This window comes from Toxorhynchites rutilus, chromosome 2 (genome assembly GCF_029784135.1).
Source record: "Toxorhynchites rutilus septentrionalis strain SRP chromosome 2, ASM2978413v1, whole genome shotgun sequence".
Taxonomy (NCBI): Eukaryota; Metazoa; Arthropoda; class Insecta; order Diptera; family Culicidae; genus Toxorhynchites; species Toxorhynchites rutilus.
The window spans coordinates 51,166,029-51,174,032 of record NC_073745.1 but is presented as its reverse complement, the minus strand read 5'-3'; positions in this window follow the sequence as shown (position 1 = coordinate 51,174,032).

Here is an 8,004-nt window from a genome sequence, read left to right as displayed (position 1 = left end):
TTTGATACCCATATTAATGAGGTTTTGAGAAAATATGTAGTCCGCTATTTTGTAGTGGCAGCCATCTTGGGTTTACATTTATCATAAATAACCGTATTCTACTAGTCAAGCCCTTTCATTTGATACTCATATTAATGAAGTTTTGAGAAAATATGTGATCCGCCATTTTGTAGCGGCCGTCATCTTGGATTTTCAAGATCATGAAATACGCAGTTTTATAATGACTACAGAGATAAAGGTGTGTCCCAAATTTCAGATCAATCGGTCAACAGGAAGGGGGTCAAATTTCTATTAATGTGAGTCAGCGCTACAGACAAACGTGTTACAAGCAACTAGTTTCGATGAATTCCAACAAGTACTGCTAGCAGCTGAACGTATTAAAATCAACGATCCAGAACGCTTCTAGGGCACTTCTGAAACTCCACCCTTACTCACCAGATAATGCATCTTCAGATTATTAACTGTTAAGATTCTTGTAAGAACTTCTACTTACTGCATAACATAAGTTCTGAGAGGATGGAATTCTCAAGTTGCATGGAGGATGCTGAAATATTCAGGAAAAACGGTACATCTATGATCGAAAAGATGTATGTCTACAAAAATATCCTTTTAGTTTTTTCCTTAGAATCGGCACGAATTTTTTAGGATAATGTTTAGCCTGATTTAATAATTAAGGGTTGTAGGTCAATGGAATTATCGATCACGATGATACTGCAGATATTTTGTTTTTACTAGGTTCATTAGAGCCATCAGGCACTACCAAACCTGTAAAAACGAAAGTCATTGAAAATTCTATTTTCAAACAAAGTGCTTGGTTTCATTGTCTGATTTTTTGAAAACTCAAACAGCTTTAATAAAAATAATCGCGAATGAGTTCACAATCGATATTTTAAAATGGATATGGAGATAACGTAAATGGAATTCGGAAGAAAATAATGAGCTCCCGGACAATGTTGAAAATAATCGAAGATTCCAAGACAAATCATTACCATTGGTAAGGCTATAATTTTTATCAATAAAAATATGGAATAGAAAACAGAAATAAACTTGAAATGAAATTTAAGCGAACAAAATAGAATTTCTTGATTTTTTCCTCAAAACTGGAGGAATGTCCACGTGGACAAAAGGGGGAGGGGTATAAGGAATGTCCACGCTTGTCCACGGTGTGGGAGGGGGTGTATAAAATCATGCTTTGTCTGTCCACGTGGTATGTGGACAGCCCCTCATTAAATTAATTTATCTGAATATATAAAATTTTCTCATTGCATCATAGATATCTACCACGCTTGCAACAAATAATGGCATTTGATTAAACTTTTCTTAATAATACGCTTCATAAAAATAGAAAAATTGGTACTTCATTGTTATAAACGAAATTCAAAAAAATATCCTTTATTTGATCATGTCATTCAATAAGTTTCAATAAGTTAAAAAATGCATTTTTTTAGAAATTGAACTTCATTCGTCGAAAACTTTCCTTCCAAATTGTACAATCATTCTAAGATTTCCCCAACCTTCCGATAGCTTTCTTGTAGAATGATTGTTCTTTGCTCTCAAAATACGCTTCAATTTTGAAAATAATTTGATTTGATTTGAGTCAAATTGCTATCGGTCATTTTTTCCCCCAAAATATATATTTTAATTTAAGCTCATTATGGAGTTAGTTTGACGGAGCCGGGAGTTTGAAATTTCGACAATTTGTTAATAACTAACTAATATACAACCTTATCTTATCAAGATGGGCCCGGGAAAGATGGGTGATTATCTGCATCGGTTGATTGTCAGAATTTGGGAAACAGAACAGCTACCGGAGGAGTGTAAAGATGGGGTTATTTGCCTTATCTACAAGAAAGCCAACAAACTAGATTGTGAAAACTTTCATGCAATCACAGTCCTGAATGCTGTCTACAAAGTGCTTTCTAAAACATTTTCCATCATATATAAAAAGTAATATATAACCGATTACTCACGGTTGACTTGAGGTTAGTATGACAATTGTTGTACGAAATAGTAATTTTGCAATCTCCCAATATTCTGTGCGTATGGCCGATAATTTTGGGATCCAGCTGAGCATTAATCTGCAGCGTCCCCTAGTCTGTACTCCACATCTAGTGTGGTGAGTCTCTCTCTCTCTCTCTCTCTCTCTCTCTCTCTCTCTCAATTCTTTCGATTCGATTAAAAAGTCATTGTCTGGAACAATCTTCGACTATCATTGAATATTCATTGGACAGTACAACCATCGATCGGTCAAATATATTTTGTGGACTTTTTATGATTCCTTCAGACAGTTCAATTGTACACACCACAGGTCGGAAATAAGAGTTTGACCGTAGAAGAGCAACTCATAGTAGCATACAGGGCTCGGCATAGTCATATTCAACTGAGGATAGTCAGCGGACTATGAAGAAATTCCCCTTCATATTCAATTGAAATGACTTTTGGCTTCTTCATGCAGTTTCTCCGTCAACATGACTCAATAGTCAGTCGGGCGTTTAGTCGCTATCCTCTACGACTCGTCTCATTTCATTTTTCCCCGTCAAATGGACATCATTGCATTTGTTGTAGTCGCAAGGAGCAAGATCTGGGGAGTAAGGTGGATTCTCGAATACAGTTCATTTGAATTTTTTCAATTGCTCTTGAGTTACGCGAGCAGAATGGGGCCGCGTTATCGTGGATGAGGAGCACTCCTTTCGTCAATAAACCTGGCCTTTTGTTCTTAATCGCGGTTCTTAATCGGTCCAAAACTTCACAATGATACGATGATGAAACAGGCGTTCGGCGGTCAACGATTCGACAAAACTGAAGGAATTCGTGACGCAGTTACATCGTACTTCAAAAAATTGGACGCTACGCACTTCGCGCTCAGAATACAAAAATTCGTGCCACGCTTAAAAAATGCCTCGAACGTTACGGCGATTATATAGAAAAATAGAAAATAAAACGTAGATTACGAAAATCACCTTATTTTTTGTCCTAACTTTATTTTTTCGCGATTTCTGAGGCACTGTAACTTATTTTTTAAACGACCCTCGTACGTTAATAAATAATGTGATGGTGTTCTAGATAGATAATTTTATGCTGATTTCGAATTTTTATTCCTTTTTTTAGTTAAAAAAAATTGAAGCTGTGAAATGAGTGTTTGAAAGTAAGTACATTTTATACATTGAATTTATACCAAAGTAGACCTACAAAAAATTCACCAAATTTCTCCAAATTTTTTTATAACAAAATGACTTCCTTAGGGCCCCCTCTAAACTTTCCCTTTATGACTTCTTGCTACTTCTTGCAGCTTTGCGAACAAATGCCATAAATACGAGGGTCGTTCAATAAATAAGTTCCAGTGCCTCAGAAATCGCGGAAAAATAATGTTAGGACAAAAAACAAGATGATTTTCGTAATCTACGTTTTATTTTCTATTTTTCTACATAATCGCCGTAACGTTCGAGGCATTTTTGATAGCGTGGCACGAGTTTTTCTATTCCGAGCGCGAAGTGCGTAGCGTCCAACTTTTTGAAGTACGATGTAACTGCGTCACGAATTTTTTCAGTGTTGTTGAATCGTTGACCGCCGAACGCCTGTTTCATCACCGTACTATTGTGAAGTTTCGGACCGATTAAGAACCGCGATTAAGAACAAAAGGCCAGGTTTATTGACGAGAGGAGTGTTCCTCATCCACGATAATGCACGGCCCCGTTCTGCTCGCGTAACTCAAAAGCAATTGAAAAAATTCAAATGGACTGTGTACGAGCATCCTCCTACCTCCCCAGACCTTGCCCCTAGCGACTATCACTTATTCCCGGTAATGAAACAGGCGTTCGAATATGACCAAATTTTGACTTGGAAGACGAAGAACGTTCCGGACCGCCAAAAAAGTTTGAAGATGAAGAATTGGAGGCCTTACTCGATCAAGATCCGTCACAAACGCAACAAGGACTTGCAGATACACTTGGAGTATCTCAGCAAACCATATCCGATCGTTTAAAAGCAATGGGAATGATCGAAAAATAGGACATTGGGTGTCGTATGAATTGAAGTCACGAGACGTCGAACGCCGTTTTTTCATGTGCGAACAACTACTCTAATGGCATAAAAGAAAGGGTTTTTTGCATCGAATAGTTACTGGCGGTGAAAAGTAGGTCCATTACGGCAATCCTAAACGTCGGGTAACGTATGGATACCCCGGCCATGCATCAACATCGACGGCCGCACGGAATATTAACGGCCAGACGGTTATGCTGTCTATTTGGTGAGACCAGCTGGGTGTTGCGTACTATGAGCTGCTAAAACCGAATGAATACATTACGGGAGACCTCTACCGACGACAATCGATGCGCTTGAGACGAGCACTGAAGGAAAAACGGCCACAATACAAGCAAAGCCACGATAAAGTTATTTTGCAGCACGACAATGCTCGGCCGCATGTCGCGAAATCGGTCAAAACATACTTGGAAACGCTGAAATGGGAGGTCCAATCTCCTATTCTCCAGACATTGCTCCTTCCGATTACTACCTTTTTCGATCGATGCAACATGGCCTAGTTGACCAGCACTTCTCCAATTTTGATGAAGTCAAAAACTGGATCGATTCGTGGTTAGCCGACAAATCGGCCGATTATTTCTTCAAAGGGATCCGTGAATTGCCAGAAAGATGGGAAAAAGTTGTGATTAGCGATGGGCAATACTCTGAATATTAAATTTGTAACCATTTTTACAGAATAAAGCATTAATTTTTGAAAAAAAACGAAGAAACTAACCGGTACTCCTAATACATAAGTCTAGTGAAGATAGTCCAGTTAGCGAATGATTTCTGTATATAACGGGTGACGAACATCTTAAGCGAGTGTCTTCCGGGCTGCTGCAACATGGGCAATTGTACAACGAAAAATGTTATCAATACTAGGAGGATGGCAGCTATTATCATGCGAGAACTTAATGAGATCGGCATTTTACATTACATATACACACTTGTGAAAGAATTTCACTTGTGGAAGAATTGTTAACAGTAAACTATGAACTAATCGGTGGCTTATGGTAATTTTAATTTTACAACAGTTACAGTCTCGGGGATATACTTTTATAATGAACAATATCGACAAGAAGACAAGAAAAAGAAAAGGAAGTTCCTAGAAATCCTTTTATATCATCTTTTTATGCCCCATTTAAAAAAGGCATTAATTCTTAGTTTACCAAGAATACAGAGACAAAGATTATTAGAAATGTGCAAACTTTATATTCCATAACTTTTATCATCTGATAATTATCTAGACATTCTTCTCTTCGATAAAAGACCCAAAAAACACGCAACAACTGCATGAAATGTAAAAAATATGTTTGTTTCGAGCATGCAGTAATGTTATATTCTGATTTTTACTCCAATGAAACCACAATCGATTAATATGTTATATTATGTTAATATGATATTATCATTTATTTATTTATTTACTATGACTCTACATCCCATTGAGATTAGATCTGATTCACTACTCTTCTCCAATAAGCCCGGTCCATGGCTGCAGTTCTCCAACTCCCGGCTGCACCGATTCTTGCCAAGTCCTGCTCCACCTGGTCCAATCACCTCGCTCGCTGGGCTCCTCTCCTTATTGTTCCTACCGGATTAGATGCGAACACCATCTTTGCTGGGCTGCTGTCCGGCAATCTTGCAACATGCCCTGCCCATCGCACTCGTCCAGCCTTGGCGACTTTCTGGATGCTGGGTTCGCCGTAGAGTTGCGCCAGTTTGTGGTTCATTCTCCTTCTCCATACTCCGTTTTCCTGTACACCACCGTATATTGTTCTGAGCACTCGGCGTTCGAAAACTCCGAGCGCTTGTGAGTCCTCTTCAAGCATCGTCCATGCTTCGTGCCCATAGAGAACAACCGGTCGAATTAGGGATTTGTACATGATACACTTCGTACGGGGTCGGAGCTTGTTGGACCTCAAGGATTTGCGGAGCCCATAGTAGGCCCGACTTCCATTGACAATGCGTCTTCGAATTTCACAGCTGTTGTTGTTGTCAGTTGTTATCAACGAGCCAAGGTAGACAAATTCCTCCACCACCTCGAGCTTGTCGCCGTCGATCACAACACTACTACCAAGAAGAACTCTGTTGCGATCAGTCCCTCCAGCTAGCATGTATTTAGTCTTAGACGCATTGATCCCAAGCCCAATCAGCTCTGCTCGGCTACCGTCGCATGTGTTCTTCCGATTATGTCCACGTCGTCGGCGAAGCAGATATACTGACTAGACTTGTTGAAAATCGTGCCCCGCATGTTGAAGCCCGCTCTCCGCATAACACCTTCCAGCGCCACGTTGAAGAGCAGACAGGAGAGTCCATCGCCTTGTCGAAGTCCCCTGTGAGTCTCAAATGATTCCGACAGCTCACCTGAGATCCGCACACTGCACCGCACACCGTTCACCGTTGCCTGAATCAGTCTTGTCAGCTTTCGGGGAAAGCCGTGTTCGTCCATGATCCTCCATAGCTGTCGTCGGTCGATTGTATCATATGCGGCCTTGAAGTCGACGAAGATGTGTTGTGTAGGGACTTGATACTCGCGGCACTTTTGGAGGATCTGCCGCACTGTAAAAATCTGGTCCGTCGTCGAGCAACCGGGCATGAATCCGGCCTGATAACTTCCCACAAATGTACTTACTTTTGGCGATAGACGGCGGAAGAGGATCTGAGACAAAATTTTGTAGGCACCATTCAGGATTGTGATGACACGATAGTTCCCACAATCCAACTTGTCGCCTTTTTTATAGATGGGGCAGATTACCCCGTCCTTCCACTCCTCCGGTAGCTGTTCTGTGTCCCAGATCCTTACTATCAACCGGTGCATACACTCTACAAGTTTTCTCGGACCTCCCTTGAAGAGCTCCGCTACGAGGCCATCCTTATCAGCTGCTTTGTGGTGATATTGATATTATCATGCGAGGACTTATTGAGATCGGCATTCTATCGCATCACAAAAATTAAACGAAATGAAATATTAATAATCTTCATGACTCATATTCATAATTCTCAATGACTCAATTCCTTCTATGACAGATTGAGCAGTAGAACCAATACGACTTGATTGTAATAGTCTGAAAACGAACTTTATTTCATCGAAAAAGCTACTGCTCCCGATGTCTTAAAATAAGTGTAATAATAAGAAAAATCACAATATCATAGCTATCCATTAAAAATAAAGCAACTTCATGGTTTCATGCGTATTTTACCTCAACATATCATTAAATCGTAAGTATTCTCAACTTGTCTTCTATTTCTTCCCCATAAACTTCATATTCAATCTAATTAATGACGATATATATTTTTTGTTCCCCGATCCACATATAGGGGTAGTGGGGGCAAATTGGTCATGGGGGGGGGGGGCAAAGTGGTCACCTGCTTGTTTGGTAATATAACTATTGACTATAGATGCCGTATTGATAGTCACCTTATATTGGAAGAATTTAATGGCTTTTGAGTCACCCTGTACTTCAGTAGAGCTGTCGCACGTCAAAATACAAATAGAAACAGAAATTACTCTCTCGATAGCCATTCGGCAGTAGTTCTGTGCGTATGGTATCTAAGGAATTTCTCGTGAAATTTAGTTTATTCAATCTGATATGTTGGACAAATCATCAGTTTGGACGACTGTTCACATATTCTAGGAGAAGTGAACAGATATTTTGTTTAATCTCAGCGATTAATTAGTATAGCAATGATTTTAATTTTTGGGGTAAAGTGGTCATAGGTGAAGAACAACTTACAATGTTCTGTTTACTAAAGCTGATATACCTCATCACATTCTGCTCTTGAAGAAGATCCTTTTGTGGCTTTGGCCCTGAATAAATATGCCACCCCAACAAAACCAAGCCTTATTATGCGGAATGTTATGTGTTTCTTATGGTATGCAACAAAAAATATAAATTGAGACTCTAGGTGAATAGACCAAGCTTATTTCATACATGTACCTACTATAACAAATATGATTTGAACAAATTTTGGACGAAAAAACGCATA